Source organism: Oryctolagus cuniculus, chromosome 13, assembly GCF_964237555.1.
Source record: "Oryctolagus cuniculus chromosome 13, mOryCun1.1, whole genome shotgun sequence".
NCBI classification, from domain to species: Eukaryota; Metazoa; Chordata; class Mammalia; order Lagomorpha; family Leporidae; genus Oryctolagus; species Oryctolagus cuniculus.
Window position 1 is genome coordinate 96,928,761 of NC_091444.1, and position 22,093 is coordinate 96,950,853.

General features: G+C 44.1%; 1 protein-coding gene across 2 annotated transcripts in view; it reads left to right on the forward strand.

Annotated features, from left to right (window-relative positions):
• The first annotated feature begins 3,547 nt into the window (after positions 1-3,547).
• The window catches only part of LARP4B (La ribonucleoprotein 4B), a 108,722-nt gene continuing 90,176 nt past the window's right edge, over positions 3,548-22,093 (forward strand). For both annotated transcript variants that reach the window (XM_051835914.2, XM_051835916.2), the window contains exon 1: positions 3,548-3,825. The gene's annotated coding sequence lies outside the window, so the exon portion shown is untranslated. The remainder of the gene's footprint in view (positions 3,826-22,093) is intronic.

Below are 22,093 nucleotides of genomic sequence, written 5' to 3' on the forward strand. Positions count from 1 at the left end.
TTCCCGTTGACCTGAGCCCTCTGCCATGCTGTACTCCTCAAACACTTAGCAAAGTCCCTGAGTCCTAGCAGGTACTTAGTGAACATTTGTTTAAGCAAGCTGCAAATAATTCTTAATAATCAGAAATATATTTTGTAGTAGTGTGGCTAAATCACAAATGAACTTGTTAGGGGGCTGGTGTTGTGGCGCAGCAGGTTAAAGCCCTGGCATGAAGCGCTGGCATCCCATATGGGCACCGGTTCTAGTCCCAGCTGCTCCACTTCTGATCCAGCTCTCTGCTATGGCCTGGGAAAGCAGTAGAAGATGGCCCAAGTCCTTGGGCCCCTGCAGCTACATGGGAGACCCAGAAGCTGTTCCTGGCTCCTGGTTTTGGATTGGCTCAGCTCTGGCTGTTGCGGCCATCTGGGGAACCTCTTTCTCTGTCTCTACCTCTCTCTGTAACTCTTTTCTTTCAAACAAATAAAATATATCTTAAAAAAAACTAAATGAACTTGTTAAGATACAGGGAGTCTACAGTGATAATAAACACAATGGAGAAAAGAGTTTATTTTTCACAGAAAATTTTAGGAGAATAAAAGGATATTTTTAGATACCATTTTGAAACTTAGGCCTTTTCTATGGGAATAATGTCTTGCTTTACTCATTGCTTAACTCTGTTTTCATCAAGTTGGTGCTATGTAACAAACCCATGTGGTGTCTGAGGTTTGCTAAGCTATCTCTGCTCTTCAGGAGCTATTTGGTTGGAGTGACGTGTCAGTTGAAAATTTTAATACAGTGTGATGCAGCTTTCATAGAGCTATGAATGCAGTGCTAAGAGGACCCAAGAGGGAAACCCAACTATCTATGGTGGAAGGGAGGGAACTTCCCACCCTGCCAACGCAACTGCAGGCAGGACTCGAAATTCAATACTTCTTACAGCAGGCTAATTTTTAAGCTGATAATTATGTATGGCCTGCAGATGATGTTATAAATATCCAAATGACTCTTGGCAGAAAAAAGGTTCCCCACCTCCACCCTACGAGGAAAAGGTTGAAATCGTTGACATTTTAAGTGTAGCTCACAAAAGAAGACAGATTTTACCAGAAGCCGATGGCACCCTTTGGCACCTGAAAGTGTCCGGGACTCCAACAAAGTCCCATGCTAACTTCTGCAGCAGTGAAGCCTCTGGGAAGCTGGTGGTCCTCCATTTTGTTCCTTGTCACACTTGGCACAGAATAGAAGCTGTTGCTCTGCCTGTCAGAAGACCGTACAGTCTAGGGCATAAATCTGATAAGTCTGAATCAATGTAGATGCAGCAACTCATGCAGTGACTTAAAAAATAAAAGTTGGATAAGTGACTGTGATTGAAAGGTGAGGCTGTCTGAGGGGCAGGAGAGAAAGCTAAGGTAATGGGCTGAAGACAGGCTAGGACTAGAGTGTGAACGCTGTTCTTCCTATGCAACACACAACAGGGAGCCACTGAGAAAGGAAGATGGCAATGAGCATTTTTAAGGTGTCTCACCATGGTGACTGATATACTGTAGGATGGCACAGTCTGAATTCTATTAAAAAGGTGAGAAGTAACAGCAAGCAACAACCCCAACAGGGGGTGAGAAGGAAGAAGTTTAGGTAGGACTGACAGAATTTGTACCTGCTTGACATGAGAACTGAGAAGTGAGAGGGTATCTTACTATGGTTGAGAAATTCATATTAAATTTTTTTTTAAATTGACCTTTGTGGTTTTTGTATCAAGTTAGAAAAGTGTGTATTTTATATCACAGTATCAGACCCCCAAGATGAAAATGGGTATTTTTCAAATGCGTATTTCTTTTTTAAAAAATCAGAGGAACAAGGAAAAAAAAAACCCCAGGGTTATTGTGGATCACAGTATGAATAGGAAGTAAGAGACATTTCGATATTCTCACGTAATTTGGGTCATTACTTTCTTTTCTAATTTGGGAACTTAATCTGCATAGCAGAATGTCTGTTAGAGCAGCACAGTCCCAAACAAACAAAAAAAATGAAGTTAAATTTATCAGTTTGGGGACAGAATTCCTATTCTTTGAAAGCGACAACCACACCATCAGGCCTAGGAAAGATTTCATGGATGAGGAAGAGCGTGATTCTTCCTTTGAAGGTTACATATGAAGGTAAACACAAGGTGCTACAACCAACATATTGAACAAGTTGTCTTGGAAAGCAAGTTTTAATTTAAAAAAAAAGTTTGTATGATTTCAATAGTAGAGGAAACCTGTCTTAAGTGGTTATTAAGTTCAAAAACACTGCTGTATATATTTAACTTGCAGATTTTCTTAAAATGTGTCAAGGTATCACTAAGATGGCACCCAACACCGGTGGCAATACACCATCTACTCAATACAAGGGAGTCCAAGTTGCTTTCCTCCAAAATGGGGAATTGTCAGCATTGAATACCGTGGGGTAGGGACAAATGAGCAACACAGGTAGATACATAATAACCACGGATAATCACAATGGAGAAGAGCCTTTTCAATCCGGGTAAAAAAAAGCTGGAATTCCTTTATATGTATATATACACTCAGGAATACAGGAAACCAAAGAGCAAGCTTTTAAAAAGGCAACATAGTTCCCCCCCAACACCATGAAATTGATGGGGTGTGTGTGGGGAGGTAACCTTTCTTGTGTTGTGACACATTTCGCAAGGGAGTCCCGGGTCGTCCGGTTCTTACTAGGTAACTGCAGCGAAATGTAATGGACCCCGCTGAGGAGCCCCTGAGCGCACCATCACTTGCTGGTAACTTGGAACCATAAACCCCACTGAGGGGGCACGGGTTCTGCATCCGTGCCCGCCAGCGCTTCAGGGACCCAGGGCCTCCAAAGGGGTCTTGGGTGTCCCGGGATGGGTCAGAAGCGGGGGCCGCCACCCAGGACGAAGGGAGAGGCGCACAGGGGCTAGCAATCGTGGTCTCGGCGGCCCGGGCAGGGGAGCCACAGCTGTCCCTGGACGTCTGGGAGGAGTAGGGGTAGCGGTGCGGGGGAACATCTTCAGGGCTGCAGCCGCCGTCCCAGTGGGCGGCGCAGAGGTTGCGATCCTGGGCAGGACTGAGTGTCGGGGGGCGCAGATCCGGTAGGGTTGCCAGACAGAAGTCGCTGCCGCCCAGTGCGGGCCCAGCTGTCCGTAATAAACGGGTATGGTTGCGGGAGGCCCAGATCCGGTCTCTTGGAAACCAAGGTCCGGGACAGCCTCCAACGCCAGACGATCAAGCTGAGGGACCAACCCCAGGGACAACAGTGCCGGGCGTGCAGGCATGCGGGCGTGCGTGGGCCAGAGCCTTCGGTGTGCGTGGGGCGTGGTGTGGCGGCGTGCGCGCACGCGCCAATCACAGGTGCCGCCAGAAGAGTGAGAGCGGAGAGGCCGGGGAAGCGGAGGGGCGGGCCGGGTTCCTAATCCACCCAATCAGGATGCCGCTCCGTCAAGACGTGAGGCTCTCCCGGGCCCCGATCGCCAGTCGGCGGGCCCGGCGGGTGAGTGCGCGAGGGCAGGGCGCGGGGGCGCGCGGGGGTGGGACTTCCTCAGGGCCCCGGAAGTGGGAGCTGTGTGTTCTCATGCGAACGGGAAGGAGCGTTGGGGATCCGGAGTCTCGAGGCTGAGACATTTTCGGGCCCGAAAGGGGAAGAATCCGCTGCCGCCGCCGCAGCCAGCCCGCGCCCGCCCTTCGTCCCTGCGTCCGGCCCGGCCCGGCCGCGCCGCCTCTTCCTGCCGTCTCCCTCCTCGGCTGTCCCCGCGTGTTGCGCGGTCGCCGGGCACCGGGGCTGCGGCGAGGAGCCCGCGGGCGGCCGGTCGGGCGGGGCGGGCGGCGCTGACAGGTGAGCGGGCCTCCCATGGCCACTGGCGAAGCGGCCCAGCTCCCCAGCTTGCGCTCGGACCCGCGCCCGCGCCCGCCTGTCACTGGGCCGCCATCTTCCCGGAGGGACGCGGCCCGCGGCTGGCAGGGCAGGGCCCGGCCGAGGAGGGGAGGACTCGTGTAGGGTCAGGGCCGGGGTCAGGGAGGACGGCGGCCGGTGTCTGGGAGAACCGAGCAGGGCCAGGTCAGGGGAGGGCCAGGGCCTGGGAGGACCAGGGCAGGGCCGGGACCAGGAAGGACCAACGAGACCAGGGCTGGGGTCGGGCAGCACCAGCAGGGCCGAGGCCGGGGAAGAGTTGGCAAGGCCGGAGTTGGAAAGGAATCAATGGAGCCGGAGCCAGGCCAGGCCAAAAGCCCGGCTAGGGCCGGGGTCTGGGCCGGGCAGGGGTCGCTTCCGGGGGCGAGCCCGTTTGGCCTGGCCGGTTCGCTAGTGCAGCCCGAGGAGAAGGGGCTAGGGTCGCGGGCCGCGAGCGCCTCCAGGTCGGGCCAGCCGCGGGGACCCGCAGTGCGGCGGCGGGCCTCGCCCCCTTTGGTCTCGCCGGAGCCCAGGCCGAGCGGCTGCGCTGCTGTCCGGGCAGGGATGGGTCACTAGGGCATCGCATTCCTTTAGAACCAGGAAGTTGGGATCCTGTTGCTCAAGTGTGTGTGCTTGGAATGCTCCCTTTTCCTCTCGATAGAATTGAGCAGAGGCAGGATTTGGAGGATTCAGAAAATAAGTCGATGTGAAGATTCCCCATGCTCGTCAGGGGGCTGGGGTTCAGTCCGCAAAGGAGCAGCTCAGAAGCGTTTGAACACCTGCTTGTCAGTGGTGTCCGATCGGAACTTTTAAAAGAGTTACTCACCCTTTTTTTGGTGCATTGCAACTTCTCATGAATGTAATCGTTCTCCATCATTCTAATGTCAAACATTCTTAAATTTTGGTCAAGATGTAACTTGAGAAAATAACCTGTGGAAAACTATCTGGCAGCAGCTTCTAGCTGTCCTGTTGGCTGATCTTTTGCAATGTGTTTAATAAATCTTTGTTCACTTTTAAAAAAGAAGAAAAGAAGAAAACCTGTCTCTTACCTTGCTTTTGTTTAAGACCTCACTGGCAGCATCCTAACTTGATCATAAAGTGGACATTGAAGTTTTTAATAAAAAGGGATGATTTTCCTTGACTGTGTAGTGCAATTAGTTTGTAAGTATTGACATTGAATGTAATGCTTTTTAATAGAAGTAACAAAATAGCAACTTAAAGGTGAGCATTGTAAGTAAATGTACATTGCCTTCCTTTTTGAAAGTTTGTTTTAGGGTATTCAGCTGCTCTCGTTTTTATTTGTGAGGAATATTTAAAATGCATTTGAAGTTAGTGCTTCGTTGATAATTTGCCAAGACCACAAGCAGGAGAGAAAAGTGATGCTCACTTATCCTTTGGTGGTCAGATAACATATACAATGTGCAATTTCCATACTTCCCCAACCTGCCTGGCTCCCCCTAATTTGCAGTCAGGGGAATTTACAGAAGTTGAAATAAAGTTGTGGCTTTCCAGTTTTTCTCTGTATTTAAGATACAGAGAAGCAATTTTGTAATCGAGCTTCACTTAGGTTTATTTGAGTTATTCAAGTGTTTTCTGAAAGGCATCATCAGATGAACAAGTTTATTATTCAGCCATGAATTTGATTTGTATACTTCCTTTGAAACTTGCATTGGCTAGAAATAAATTTCACCCTGTATTTTGAGACGTTAATGTGATTTGAGTTGACTTATTTACATGAAAGGCAGGCATGACTTTTTATACAATAGAATTTAACTTGGGTTTTCTCATCTTGTAAAAGGAGGATGATGATTGTATCAGCCTCATAGGACTGTTGAAACAAACACTTAGATGTGGTCTGGTTTTGCTAGTTTTATTATTACTAAGTTATAATGTTTAACGTTCTACCTTGTAGCGGTTTTATTAACAGAGTGGTTCCGCCCCCCCCATCCCATCATATGTATCTGAGCAGAGAAAACAAGTTCTGAGCACAATGTATATTTAGAGAAAGGAGTTACATTGTATTTGAGGATCTTCAGAGAGAAAATAGCTGAGAATATGAATACAAAGTTGCTTAGTGCTCATTTTTCCTTGTTATGTAGAAGAGAAAGTATATGGCAGAGAATTTAGGGATAAATTTGACTTTATTTGCTTTTCCTTGAGATTGCCTTTTGAATTTAATGTAATTTCTAAATATACCCACAAATATTTAAATTCTGTGGAAACATATTTTAGTCATTTGCTTTTTATGAAGCAACCCAAACTACTCAAGTGCAAGTTGGCGATCAGGTTGTTAATGGTAATTGTAGGCTGAGCCTTCAGATAGCTGTGATTATTGGACATAGATTTGCCACAGTATTTGCAAGTTTTGTGGTGATAGATAATGTGGTGGATGTTATTAACCAGGAAGTAACTAACCAGCTTCTTTCACTGTTATTTCAAAGAGTCACCCTGGCATTCATATTTTCCATCAAGATAGTGGTAACAAGGATTATAATCCAGGTCCTCCAATTTTAGTAATGCATTATCTTTGTGATGGTCTCTTGAGGTTGTAAAAATGTTATATGTAGAAAGATTTGTTCTTAGTGTTAAAGGTACAAGTTTTAAATATGCTTTCATAATGCATGCTGTGCTCTGGTGAATTTCTCTGAGATTTAAGGAAATTCTCTGCAGATTGATAAATGCATGAAAATATAATAGTATATTTTTGTAATTTCTCCTATAAAACCAACAAAACTTTTTCTAATGGGGAGAAGAAGAAACCACAAACACTGAAGTTGTATTTATAGAAAACACATAGATAAAAATGTGTACTGCTGCAGGGGTTTGCTTGTTTATATACTTTTGTAGACTTCATTTATGTGAAGAGTCCACTTTTTTCCTATGGAGTACAAGTAAATATGGCATTACCTTCTGAGTGGGTTAAACTCACCAGGTTGGAAGTTTAGTTTAATTTAAACTTTTTGGCTCTTAATTATTATTGTTGTTGATATCTTTGGAGCCACTATATTTCCCCTGATGTTATCTTTTATTGGAAAATAATTTTTTATTAGAACATGGAATTATAAGGTAAAAAGACATTAGGTTCTCTTACAAAGAGAAGGAAAATAAATTCCTACTCAGAAAATTTTTTGCCCTTACCATTCTAATGCTTTATTTTTCCTGTGTGTAAATGTCTTCCTTAGAAACAAGGGAAATTGATAATTCAGTTAAGTTCCTTCCCTTCTCTTCCTTGTCCCCTTCCACCTACCCCACGGGCCTTTTGTCCCTTCAGTGCCTTTCAAACTTGTCTTTTCACTATTTTCTGTTGAAACTGTCGTGACTCCTATTTTAATCATGGAGGATTTGATACATTCTTTCATAGTCTTGTTCTTTCTTGGCTGTCCCTCCTTCTGCCTCTGCTAGTGAGGCTTGTTTCAGCGAGTACATTGTAATGAAAATATTTCATGATACCATAAATTTGAACATGTGCTCCTTAATTTGTTAGTGAATGTTTGGTAATCAATGACATGAGACTGTCTTCAGTGAAAATGTTCTTTGTGAAATCTGATGTGTATAAATTTTGACTTAAAAACTTACATTTATGTTCCTGATACAAATATAATATTTTTGTTTACACAAATCATTTTTAGTCACATTATAGCTATACACTGCCTTAAAGTCCTATCCTATTTCTTGGCCCTTTTTAGAAATTGATCAGGGCTACCTTGTGGCATAGTAGCTGGTTGTTGCTTGGGATGCCCTCATATGGGAGCCCTTGTGTTCCAGTCCTGCCTCCGCTTCAGCCCAGCCTTTCTGCTAACCCTCTGAGGCAGCAGGTAGTAGAAGTTAGATCTTGTAGTTATATCCCTGCCACCCATGTGGCAGACCTGGATGGAGTTCCAGGCTCCAGGATTTAGCCTGGCCCAGCCCTGGCTGCTTAAGGCATTTGAGGAGTGAACCAGTAGGTGGAAGGTATTTTTTTCTCTCTCTTTGCTTTTCAAATTAATTAATGAATTTAATTTTTTTTTTTGAAAAAAGAAACTGATTAGGACTGTCCCAGGCTTCTGACTACAGCATGCCTCGCCCTAAGTGACTGTACCTCCTCTGCATCTTCGTTCCCTGTCCCACCTTGAGTTGAACCACTGCTTCTCCTGCCATCATCTTCCCTCCATCACCACCCCCACTCAACCCTCCAACAACCTTTGCTCTTGGAAGTTTTCTTGCCTGTAATTGACTGTCCTCCTTAAAAGTTTAAGCATTTTTATGTAGTTCCTTAACCTGTCCTTAAAAGATATTTCATGAGGTCTCCAGCAATTATTGTCTTAATTGCTGAGGTTCTGCTGCATACTTCTTGGTTTCCATAGCACTCTAAATATACCTTTGTCTTGTTTAGCACATAATTAATATAAGCTCCTTGTGATGAGATCTTTTTATGTTTGGAACCTCTTTGCTCACACTGGGACCTGGTACACTGTAGATGTTTAGTAAAATTAGTTCAGCTAGAAAGATAAAAGCATGCCTAAAAATATCTGCTACTGCAATTTTAGAGAAATTGTTTGCTGATCATGTAAGTGTATTTGCATGCTTCCATAAACAAATATGACAATCTTGGAAAAGGATGCATTGGAAAGTTTCTTCTAGTACATAAAAGTTGTATTTACACAATTTTAACTTTTTTCATAACTACATCTAGTGCATAAAGCATTTTAGATGGAGTAACCTAACTATGTGACCTCTACATTGTCCTGTTTCAGTCTTGAAAATGGGACCCCTTTTGACTGCCTTAAAAATTTCTTTATTTTGCTTAAAATTAAATTATAAACTTAAATTATGTTAATCAAAATCAGTTGCAATCACAATATTGAAAATATATTTTTCAGTGGAATGTTTCTCACTTTTTTATTCCCTGTTACTCACTGCACCAAGGCCTGATATGAGAAGAGAATTTTAACTTATTCAGGTGTTTTCAACAAAACACTGGAATACAAAGGTGAAAAACAGAACTTTTCTGCAAGACTTGTAGTCTAGAAGGAAATGCCATGGTGTGCTTCAAGTCATATTACAATGACATTTAGATACTGACGGTACCTGGGCTTAATGTTTCCTGTGGTCCTGTTACTACAGTTGTATTGATTATAGCTTATCATTTCCAATGCTTGCCTCATTTCCCTCCCTTGCCCTATTTTTCTTCATAATACCTTTCACATTTTAATGTGGCATACAATTGATTTATTTTGTGTGTAGTCTGTCTTCTGTTGTTTGGCTGTACACTCAGGTTGGAGATTTTGTCTGTTTTGTTCATTGATGTGAACCTAGACCTTAGACTAGTAACTGGCGTATAGTATTCACTGAATAATGAATGAATAAATTCCAGGCCTATAGTGATGAGCAAAGGGGATAAATTCCCTTATGTTTTGGAGGCAGGTAGACAATCTTATAATTAAATGGTGAAGTACAGTGTACTAAGAAGTCATGGAACTGGAGTGATGAGGGAGGGCCTTTCGCAGGAAGTTCTGAGTGGAAGGGTTGAAGTGGGATGAGAGAATAGCCTTCTTAGCAAAGAGCATGACATACTCAATGACTCTGAGGTAGGAAGAAACAAAGCATTTTGGAGGAACTAATGTAAACAAGGCTGAAAGAAGGGGAAAGTAGCTGGGAGAAATAGGTTGGGAGCTCCATCTTACATGGCCTGCGAGGTGATGGGTAGGTTGAGAATTTTGCTCTTTATCAGAAGAATATTGGGAAGTAGTTAAAGGGTTTTAAACTGGAGAATTACATGGTCAGAACTGCCTTTCTAAAATGATCCTCTGCCTTATGGAAAGTGGAGTGGAGGAGGCAGGAATGGGTACACACAGATGGGTGTTACTTGGTGGCAAGGTAGAGGGCCCTCTTCCTTCTGGCTTTCACTCTTCATGGTTGAAAAGGCTGAGCCTTAGTCTAAATGAAGAAGAGCTTGCTTGGAACCCCTTTTGCATTACACACATTCATGTGTGTGTTTAAAAAATGCCTTAGTAGTTTTAAAATATGCCTAAAATCTGCTAGCTTTTGTTTATTCCTTTTTTTCCCCTGCTAGCATTTGTTTAAAGTGTATTTATTATTTCAGATTTTATTAAGGCAAGCTAATTAGCTGATTCTTTTTTAGGAACATCTCTGAAAATGGGAACACTTTGTTTTTACATTTCAAAAAGGTTTGTTGTCAGTACTCAAAATAAAGGGATGGAAACCTAATGACTACTTTGATTTACAAGTTTCCTCAGTGATTGTTAATCTGTTTGTGATCATGATAAACATTCTTTTCAAAAACTATCAAGGCCTTTAAACATTTTCTTTAAGCATTTCATGTTATTTTTCTTTCTCTTGGCTAATTACATTATATGGTTATGTTTTGTTGAGATCTTATCTGTGTGATTTCTGCCTTATCAGTCCAGTCAAAGGCTGTGTGTGTGTGTGTGTGTGTGTGTGTGAGAGAGAGAGAGAGAGAGAGAGACAGACACTGACTCTACATAGCGGCATATGGTACTTGTAGTCTGTTGCTGTCTATCTTGTTAGTACTCCCCGGTACTCAGAGAAAACCAGTAACCTTGAGGAAGAACACAGAGTTTTTACTGGATTCATAAAGAAGGAAAGTTTAGTTTGGTTATGGAACAGTCATGCTTCTTCCTGAGAGGCCAAACCAGACTCTCAGCCTGGCAAGATGTCTATAGATTACTCTTCCAAAGGAAAAGACAGCATAGTCGGCAGGATTTGAGTGTGCATGGGGGAAACCCTGATGAATTGCTATCCCATTGCCTTAACCACTCAGTCATGACTATGTGGTCAGTAACCTTTAAAAGTGGACTTAAAGTCTTTATGGAAAGCTGCCTTTTAAAGGCTACCTCTTCAGAAAGTTGTTTTTTCTTTTGTTTTTAAAGAGGTAAAAACATTCAAACAGTAGTATTTTTGATGTCATGTGGTGTGTTTCTTGAGTGCTGCATGTGTAGAAGTTGATGTGAAAGTCTTCTTGGGTGAAACTGCCTGTCATGGTTTATGTTTCATATGCCTCAGTGATGGTCGTTGCCAGGCTAGAATGCTTGTTTAGGCTGCTTTTTAGCAGGCCACTTGGATAAGACCATTGTGCGAAGGAGTAACTGCTGAATCAGCAATACAAGTCTTTGCTTCTTCATACCTGAACTATCTAGGGAGGGGAGGGGCCGTTAGTGGAAACCAAGGGATAATGCTTGAAGTTCTGCCACACTCAGTTGCCCTATGTACACATGTCCTTCAGTCTTCTCAGCTTTTCCCATTTCTTTGAATACAGTGATGAACTTTGTCAGAAATCATTAATACTTTTAGGGCATAGTACAGGAATAGTTGACCCTAAATGGTAAAGGACTTGGGGTAGAAAATAGGATTGCTACATAAAACTGCAGAAGCATTCAGACATATAGAATTAAAAATGAATTCTCTGTGACCTGGCAAAACTCCAGTTAAGAGTAACTATTTTCCTGCAGAGTGACTTGGGACTGTAAAGACTGCAAGTTTTGCTATCTTTGAGTCGAGCCCATGGAGACTCTTGGCATACAGTTTATTTATTTTCAAAGATTTAGCTGTTTTTGTCTGAAAGGCAGAATTACAGATAAAGAGGGAGAGATAGATCCTCCGTCCGCTGGCGCACCCCTCAAGTGACCACAACTGCCAGGGCTAGGCCAGGCCAGGCCAAAGCCAGGAGCCTCTGTGGGTCTCCCATGTGGGTGTAGGGGCTCAAGAATTTGGGCTATCCCCCACCACCCTCCCAGATGCATTAGCAGAGAGCTGGATCAGAAGCGGAGCAGCTGAGACCTCAACCTGTGCCCATATGGAATGCCAGCACTGCATGAGGAGGCCCAACTGTCTACGCCACAGTGCCGGCCCCAGTGTACAGTTTATTAAAAATTCACAAAGTGAAAGTGAAGCTTTTTTAAGTTTTATTGGTTTGAAAGGTAGAGTGATACACATACATCCAGAAATGGGGGGAGGGAGAGAGAGAGAGAGAGAGAGAATCGAGAGAGATCTTCCATCTTCTGGTTCACTCCTCAAATGGCCACAACAGCCAGGGCTGGATCAGGCTGATTCCAGGAGCCTTGAACTCCATCCGCGTCTCCCATGTGGGTGGCAGAGACCCAAACACTTGAGCCATCTTCTGCTGCCTTCCAGGTACATTAGCAGGGAGTTGGATTGGAAGAAGAGCAGCCAGGACTCAAACCAGTGTTCTGATGTCAGTATTGCAAGCTGTGGCTTAACCCACTGAGCCACAATACCAGCCCTTCAAAATGTTTTTCACTGTCATTTTGGTGTGTTTCACTGTCATTTTGGTAATTTTGCTCTATTATTTTATATAGTTCTAGAAGATAGTTGTTTTTTTTTTGTTTTTGTTTTTGTTTTTGTTTTTGTTTTTTTGACAGGCAGCGTGGACAATGAGAGGGAAAGACAGAGAGAAAGGTCTTCCTTTGCTGTTGGTTCACCCTCCAATGGCCGTCGTGGCTGGCGCGCTGCGGCCGGCGCACCGCGCTGATCCAATGGCAGGAGCCAGGTGCTTCTCCTGGTCTCCCATGGGGTGCAGGGCCCAAGCACTTGGGCCATCCTCCACTGCACTCCTGGCCACAGCAGAGAGCTGGCCTGGAAGAGGGGCAACCGGGACAGAATCCGGTGCCCCGACCGGGACTAGAACCCGGTGTGCCGGCACCCCAAGGCGGAGGATTAGCCTACTGAGCCACTGCGCCAGCCCCATTTGTTTTTGTTTGAAATTTGATTATTCAAGAAGCAGAGAGACAGCTCTGTTGACTGGCTTACTTCCCAAATGTCTAAAATGGGTAGGACTGGGTGTGGCAAAAGCTGAAGATGAGAGCTTGGAACTCAAACCGGATCTCCTATGTGGGTGGCAGGATCCAGTTACTTTCAGTTATCATGATTGCCTCGAAGGATCTGCATTAACAGGAAGCTGGAGTCAGGACCTGGAGCTAGATATCAAATTCTAGTATTTTGTTGTGGAATGTGGGCATCTTCACTGGCATTTTTTGTTTTATTAAATTCTAAAGGCAGAGAGAGGGAGAGAAGACACAGACAGGGAGAGATCTCCCATCCATAGGTTCATTCCCCAAATGCTGCCAACAACAATCAGGCCAAAGTCAGGTGCCAGGAGCTCAGTCTGGTTCTCACATGAATCATGGTATACTTGAGCCATCACCTGCTGCCTATATTAGCAGGAATCTGAAATTGGGCACAGAGCTGCAAGTTGAACACAGGCACTCCAACAGGAGATGTGCTATCCTAAACAGTGACTTAACTGTTATGCCACTTACCCCTAAACTGGCATCCTAGAGGTGGTGCTGTGGCACAGCAGGTTAAGCTACTGCCTACAGTGCAGGCATCCCATGTGAGTGCCAATTTGAGTCCCAACTACTACACTTCTGATCCAGCTCCCTGCTAATGCACTTGAAAAAGCAGTAGAAGATGGCCCAAGTGTTTGGGTCTCTGCACCCACATAGGAGACCCAGATAAAGCTCTTGGCTACAGCTTGGCCATTTTGGCCATTTGCGGGAGTGAACCAGCATATGGAAGATCTGTCCTCCTTTATCTCTACCTCTTTGTAACTCTGCCTCTCAAATAAGTAAATCTAAAAAAAAAAAAAAAAAAGGCAAACTGGCTTCTTAACCACTGGACTAATAAATTTTTGCCTCTTTACTATTGAGTGTAAGTTTCTTTTTTCAAAATCACATGAGATTACAGCTCTATAAAAATTATAGATTATTTGTTTTCTCAAAGTCATCATATGGCCACTAATTGTATTACTACTAGATGATTTTAAGAACTGGGCAGATAGGGCTGGCATTGTGGCAGAATGGTTAAATTGCTGCCCGTGATGCTGGCATCCTATGTGAGCACTGGTTTAGCTGCTCCACTTCTGATCCAGCTTACTTCTGATGCACCTGGGAAGGTGGCAGAAGACGGCCCAAGTCCTTAAGCCCCTGCCACCCATATGGGAAATGGATGGAGTTCCTGGTTCCTGACTTCAGCCTGGCCCAGCCCTGTTCATTGTGGCCCTTTGAGGAGTGAACCAAGGAATGGAATATCTCTTCTGTTTGTCCATCTGTGTGTGTGTGTGTGTGTGTGTAACTCTTCAAATCAAGTAAGTCATAAAAACACTGGGAAAATAAATGCTAGATTTTTTTTTTTTTTGACAGGCAGAGTTAGTGAGAGAGAGACAGAGAAAGGTCTTCCTTTTCTGTTGGTTCACCCTTCAAATGGCTGCTATGGCCAGTGCGCTGTGCCTATCCAAAACCAGGAGCTTCCTCCTGGTCTCCCATGCGGTTGCAGGGCCCAAGTACTTGGGCCATCCTCCACTGCACTCCCAGGCCACAGCAGAGAGCTGGACTGGAAGAGGAGCAACTGGGACAGAATCTGGCACCCCAACTGGGACTAGAACCCAGGGTGCCAGCGCCGCAGGCAGAGGATTAGCCAAGTGAGTCCCGGCACTGGCCAATCCTAGATCTTTTGATTTACAGTTTGGTATGTGTGGGCGTGGTTAGGTAAATTTGCTGTAAAGAATATATTTACCAAGTGTTTAATAATAATTAATATTTAACTGGCCAGAAGAAAGTATAATATTACAGTTGAAGTCTTAAGATTTTAGAGCTCCAGAGACTCAGAAACTGAAACCCACAGAGGTCAAGTTCCTTATAAATACGGACAAGTACTTGGTGCAGAGCTAGGGCTGTAAATGGTCTCCTAAGTCCGGTATCCCATTGCACTGTGTTTACAGAACTTAGGACACTTCCAAGGCATACCCTCCACAGTGGGACTTCAAAAGAAATACTAACATTGATGAGAGCATTAACTTTGTGTATGTTATAGGGTTTTAAGGAAGCATTTTGATATTCTAAAGCAGATTCTCTGTTTTTAAAACATTGATTTATTTGAAAGAATGACAGGAAGAAAGGGAGGAGGAAAGGGAGGGAGAGAAGGATTGATCAGTCTTCTGTGTGCTGGTGCTGGCTCACTCCCAGATGCCTGCAACAATCAGGGCTGGGTCAGGTCAGGCCCAAGTCAGGAGCCAGGAACTATATCCTGGTCTCCCACATGGGTGGCAGGGACTCGAGTACATGAGCCATCATCTGCCTCCCAGGGAGCACATTAGCAGAAAGCTGAATCATAAAGTAGAGCTTGGGACTCTGTCCCAGGCACTCCCATATTGGATGCTGGTGTCAATACCCAACCCCAAACAGATTTTAAAGCAGCTGTTATACTGCATTTTTTCAGTGAGTGAAGTAATGTATTGACTAATGATTGGGATATGTTTCAAGAAGTGTGTCAAGTGCATTGTTTTGTTCTGTGAATTTCATGGGAATACTTTTTACAAACCTAGATGGTATAGGTCAGTCGCTTGAAGCCTCTTGACGCAGTCAGGAGACAAAGTAAATACAAGCTGTGTGAGCCTGCTGTCAGTATAGCATAACATACTCTTTTACAGTATACTCTAATGATAGAAAACATAATTGCAAATGCATAGACCAGTAATAGCTTATTGTTATCTGGTATTGTGTAGTATACATTATCATATGTGTTATACTTTTAGGTGACAGGCAGCACCGTAGGTTGGTTTGTACCAAAATCACCACAAGCATTGAAGTCATACATTGTGCTGTGACATTATGACACCATGTTATGATAGCTACAGCATCACTGATAGGAATTTTTCTGCTCTGTTATAATCCAGTGAGACCACTGTCATATTTGTGGCATGTTGTTGACTGAAATGTCATTATATGACAAATGACTATTTATTACAGGAAAAGTAAAGGTTTTGTCATTTTGGATAATCCATTAACCTTTTTTATGTAAAGGTTTATTTTATTTATTTGAAAGACAAGAGTTATAGAGAGAGGTAGAGACAAGGAGAAGTCTTTCATCTGCTGGTTCACTCCGCAAATGGCTGCAGCGGCTGGAGCTGAGCTGATCTGAAGCCAGGAGCTTTCTCCAGGCCTCCCGTATGGTGCAGGGGCTCAAGGACTTGGGCCATCTTCTACTGCTTTCCCAGTCTTTAGCAGAGAGCTGGATCAGAAATGGAGCAGCCAGGACTGAACCAGCAACAATGTGGGATGCCAGCACTGCAGGTGGCAGCTTTACCTGCTATACCACAGCACCAGCCCCAGTCTGGGGCTTTTAACCTGCTGCGCCACAGCACCAACCCCCTCCCCACCCCCATTAACCTTAAAGAGGGAAGTGCTGATAGGCATTCTAATTACCATCCTTCAGTTTATATGAAACTTGCTTACAGGTTAATCTTTTTTTTTTTTTTTTTTGAATTATTTATTTGACAGATAGAGTTAGACAGTGAGAGAGACAGAGAGAAAGCTCTTCCTTCCATTGGTTCATCCCCCAAATGGCCACTATGGCCAGATCTACGCCGATCTGAAGCCAGGAGCCAAATGCCTCCTCCTGGTCTCCCATTCGGGTACAGGGGCCTAAGCACTTGGACCATCCTCCACTGCCTTCCTGGGCCACAGCAAAGAGCTGGACTGGAAGAGGAGCAACCGGGACTAGAACCCTGCACCCATATGGGATGTCGGCGCTGCAGCCATGTGAGCCACAGTGCCGGCCCCTACAGGTTAATCTTTGAAATGTAGTCTTAGAGAAATTCATTTACATTTAATAGTATTCTTAGAGCGTTCAGACAGTTCATTTCAATATTCCTGCTGCTAACATGGGTCCATGTTGAGTGTTGGGATTCTGATGTCAGTACCTGTATTTCTTTTCTTTCTTTCTTTCTTTTTCTTTTTCTTTTTCTTTAAAGATTTATTTATCAGGGCCGGCACTGTGGTGTAGCAGATAGGGCTGCCCATTTGGATATTAGTTCGAGTCCCAGCTGCTCCACTTCACAATCCAGCTCTTTAAAAAAAAAAAAAAAGATGTATTTATTATTTATTTGAAAGTCAGAGTCACACTAAAGGAGAGAGGTCTTCTATCTACTGATTCACTCCCTGGATGGCTACAATGGTCAGAGCTGACTCGATCAGAAGCTAGGACCCAGAAGCTTCTTCCCGGTCTCCCACGTGGGTGTAGGGGCCTATGGCCTTGGGCTATCTTCTGCTTTCCCAGGCCACTGCAGAGAGCTGGATCAAAAGTGGAGCAGCCAGGACTCCAGCCAGCATCTATGTGGGGTGCTGACATTGTAGGTGGCAGCTCTACCTGCTGTGCTGCAATGTTGTCGCATTTATTATATTTCAACATTAAATAGTGTACAGTGTCAACTTGAAGACCTGAAAGTAAATGCAGTTATAATATTTGAAGATTGTAGTTTGATGCTGTGCTTGGAGTGGGTAGCTGTGACTTTCTGAGCAGTTTGGTATTTAAGAGCTTCTCCAGACCTGGCTTTTGGCTCTCTAGTAGTTGTCATGCTAGGTGTTTTTAAGCAGTGTCATGTGCCAGGCATGATGCTATCTGCTTTAGATGCCACTGATGAAGTAAAAGGCAAGTGAGTATGCATCCTGCCACCGTTTGGTAAGTGGGGAGTCAGATTCCTCTTAACTCTTGAGATACTTCAGCCAGTTGAACCTTGAACTCTGAATTAACATTGGAATTTTTTTGCATATGCTTGTTTTCCCAGTGAAAGGATTCATAACTTTCTACAGATTTTTCCAAAGGATTTTTTAAGTTCTCCCTTCAGTGCAGAAAATATTTTAGTATATGGTTACTATTTAGGAATTTCTTTAATGATTTGTTGTTGCTGTTTTGATAATTAAATTAGATTTTAAAATATCAGCATCACTTTTTATTTAACCATGTTTAGAACCTTTATTGCCCTTTTCCCATGCTAACTCATCATTTGGAATATGCAGCAACAGAGGCTTTTACTTGAAATTAATGAATTATTTTAAGTGCCAGAGAATTCTTCGCACATTTGTTGACATAGAAGAAGAAACTCTTAAACATAAGTTAAATGTGATTCTTCTCTATTACATTCCTGCCCTCCCAGTGATGAAACTTTGTAAAAAAAAAAAAAAATTAAGTCTGGCATTGTGGCATAGCAGATAAAGCCACTGCCTGCAACGCCAGCATCCCATATGGGCACTGGTTCATGTTTCAGCTGCTCTGCTTCTAATTCAGCTTCTTCCTAATGAACTGGAAAAAGCATCAGCAGATGGCCCAAGACCCTGGGTCCCTACCTCCCACTTCTGCCTGCCCCAGTGCAGGCTCTTGTGGCTAGCTGGGCAGTGACAGTTCAGGGAAGATCTCATTCTTGCTCTTGCTTTCTCTCCATCTCTCTCCCGCTTTCTCTCCATCTCTCTCCCGCTTTCTCTCCATCTCTCCCTTTCTCTAACTCTGACTTTCAAAATAAATTTTTTAAAATTTATTTGAATTTATTTGAAAGAGTTACAGAGAGGGTAGAGACAGAGATCTTCCATCTGCTAGTTTACTCCCAAATGGCTGCAACAGCTGGCGCTGAGCCAATCTGAAGCCAGGAGCCAGGAGCTTCCTCTGAGTCTCCTACAGTGGTTGCAGGGGCCCAAGGACTTGGGCCATCCTCCTCTGCCTTCTCAGGTGCACCAGCAGGAAGGTGGATCAGAAGTGGAGCAGCTGAGACTCGAACCTGTGCTCACATGGGATGCTGGCACTGCAGGCTAGAGCTTTAACCCACTGCACCACAGCACCAGCCCCCAAAATAAATCTTTAAAAATAAATATTTCATGAGCAGGCATTGTGGCACAGTGAGCTAACCTGCCACCTGTAACTTTGCTATCCCATATCAGCACAGATTTGAGTTCCTGGCTGTTCTGCTTCCTATCCAGTTCCCTGCTAATGTGCCTGGAAAAACAATGGAGGATGACTCAAGTGCTTGGGCCCCTGCAACCCATATGAGAGGCTTAGGTGGAGCTCCGAGATCCTGGATTTGTCTGACCCAGTCCCAGGTGTTGTGGCCATTGGGGAGTGATCTAGCAAGTGTAAGATCTTTCTTCTCCCCACCTAGTAAATCTGCTTTTTAAATAAATAAATATTTTAACAAAATTTGAGTGGGGAGGAGAGCTCCTACATTTCCTGGCTTTTCAAATGTCTATAATAGCCACGTCTGGGCCAGACAAAAGCTGGGAGTCTGGAACACAGTCCAAGTCCCCATGTGGGTGGTAGGAACCCAGTTACTTGGGCTATTACTGCAACCTTTCAGTGTCTACATTAGCAAGAAGTTAGAATCAGAAATGGGAGGTAGGCATCAAACCCAGGCATATCAATAAGGGATATATACATCTCAACCAGCCTTTCAACTACTAGAGAAACATTTGTCCTGATGAAACTTTTTTTCTAAGGTTTGTTTATTGTGGCTGGTGCTGTGGAATAGTGGATAAAGCTGCTGCCTGCAGTGCTGGCATCACATATGGGTGCTGGTTCAAGACCCAGCTGCTCCACTTCTGATCCAGCTCTATCCTATGGCCTGGGAGAGTGGTGGAAGATGGCCCAAGTGCCTGGACCCAGCACTTGTGTGGGAGACCCAGAATAAGCTCCAGACTCCTAGCTTTAGGTCAGCCCAGCTTTGGCTGTTGGCAGCCATTTGGGGAGTGAACCAGTGGATGGAAGACCTCTCTCTCTGCCTGTGACTGTGACTTTCAAATAAATACACTTGTTTAAAAAATTTATTTATTAATTTGAAAGGCAGGATCACAGAGAGAGGGAGAGAAAGATCCATCCACTGGTTCACTCCCCAAATGGCTGCAATGGCTGGGGCTGAGCCAGGCTGAAGCCAGGAGCTTCATCCAGGTCTTCCATGTGGGTTCAGGAGCCTAAGCACTTGGGCCATCTTCTGTTTTCCCAGGTGCATTAGCAAGGAGCTGGATCAGAAGTGGAGCAGTGGGGACTGGAACCAATGTCCATATAGGATGCTAGCATCTCAGGGTGGCTGCTTAATCTGCTAGACCACAACACTGGCCCCCTGAGGAAACTTTTGAATGGATGAAATGATGATAATTTGTTGTGCTATATTCCTGAATATAAAGGGTTTTTGAGAGCACAGAGAACACTCAGTTCAGAATTTGTCAGAGGTTGTGGGGAATAACATCTCAGTAGCTGTGTTTATTTTCACTTGCCATTCAGGCAGGATATCAGAAGGTTTCAGCTAAGAAATGATTAGATGATGAATCTCATGCTTTAGGAATCTCATGTCTAGAATTCGATGGCATTTGGGGAGATGAGAAAAAGGGAGATTATTTACAAAGTTGGGATAGTAATTCAGTTCAAAGGTGGTTATCAGTTTTTTTGTTTTAAATTGGAAGAGGTTGGGAATGGCTTTTTAAAAAGTGATAATAGGAGTCTGTAGTGTCATACAAGGGTTCGCTAGACATTAGTTTAGATACTTGGACTGAAATTTGGCATGCAGCTGTGACTGTATGAAGCCATGAAAATATGAAAGCATAACTCCAATGAGACAGTGTAGTAAAAGCTCCTTCATCACATGGTCCCTTAATTCTGTCACAAGATTGGACACTTTGTTCCTGTGAAACCTGGGATACCTATGGAATGGTCAAAGCTGTGGCTGGTAGACTTGTCTTGAGTGTCTTTCTTCCTATTCTTCCTATCGGTTGGTTGTATGCTTACCAAAGCTGAGTCAGTTTGCTCCAAAATTTGTTCATGTCAGTTATACTCATTGGTGCAATTATATAAACCAGTATTATATAAGTCACAATAGCTAGAAGAGAGCTTTTGAATGTTCTCACCACAGGAAATGATAAATGTCTGAGAAGGTGGATAAGTTAATAAAATAAAATGCAAAAACAGTTATTCATTTAAAAACTTGAGAGTGTCTCAGAATTAAAGAAAACTGATGAATTAGGTATATGGAAGGATGATGAGAGACTGAAAAAGTCATTCCAGAAGCATTGTATCATGCAGATTATTTTTCAGCTAGCTCAGTTGTACTTTATTTAAGAGTTGTTTATTTGAAAGAGTTACGTGGGGGGGGGGGTCTTCTTTCCACTGGTTCAGTCCCTGATTGGCCGCAATGGCCAGAGCTGCACCAATCCGGAGCCAGGAGCTTCTTCCAGGTCTTCCATGTGCGTACAGGGACCCAAGGACTTGGGCCATCTTCTACTGCTTTCCCAGGCCATAGCAGAGAGCTGGATCAAAAATGGAGTGGCTGGGTCTCATACTTGCACTCATATGGGATGCCAGGTGCCACGGCTTTACCGCTACACTACAGTGCCAGCCCCTTCAGTTGTACTTTAAAGAAACAAAGTGAAAATCTCAGATAATACATTGTGATTGTGGTTTGTGGGAGAAAGTGGCAGGGCTGAGTCAAAAAAAAAAAAAAAAAAAAAAAAGCCCAAGTGAGGGAACATGACTAGATATTCAGATATTAACTTTTATAGTTGCCTCTTTATGTTACTTTGTTACTTTTTATATTTTCTTCCAGTTGTATAGGGCAAGAGAACTTTTACTTTTTTTTTTTTTTTTTTTTTTTTAATGCAGAGGAAGAGTGGTCAAGGGAGGTAGAGAAAGAATGGCTAAGGAAACAGAGGTAGAATTGCACAGGACTGTAGAGAAACAGTGGGTTTCAGATAGAGGGCTCAGTCCTATCATGCTGAGAGATTCATTCCTTTGGCAGTAAGCAGGAGTCTGGTGAACTTGGAAGGAACTTTTTTAGTGGGGTTGAAGGCAGAAACAGTCTTGGAAGGTATATGTTAGGCTACCTCCTGAAAGGGCGTCCTGTCAGGGTCAGTGCCCAGCCCCTTGTGGTTTTGTCCTCTGTGCATCTTTCCCTGCTTTGTTTCTATCTCTTTCACTTTGTGTGTAGTTGGGTAGTGGGTGGGTCGGGGGTTGTTTGTTTTGATACTGTAGGATTTAATAGGGATCTTGGGGGGAATATTAAACAGCTCTGGGAGGTACACAGCAAGAAGGTATTGTATCGGCCGGCGCCACGGCTCACATGGCTAATCCTCCGCCTGCGGTGCCAACACCTAGGTTCTAGTCCCGGTTGGGGCACCGGATTCTGTCCCAGTTGCTCCTTTTCCAGTCCAGCTCTCTGCTGTGGCCCGGGAAGGCAGTGGAGGATGGCCCGAATGCTTGGGCCCTGCACCCGCATGGGAGACCAGGAAGAAGCACCTGGCTCCTGGCTTCGGATTGGCACAGCGCGCCGGCCATGGCAGCCATTTGTGGGGTGAACCAAGGGAAAAAGGAAGACCTTTCTCTCTGTCTCTCACTCTCAACTCTGCCTGTCAAAAAAAAAAAAAAAAAA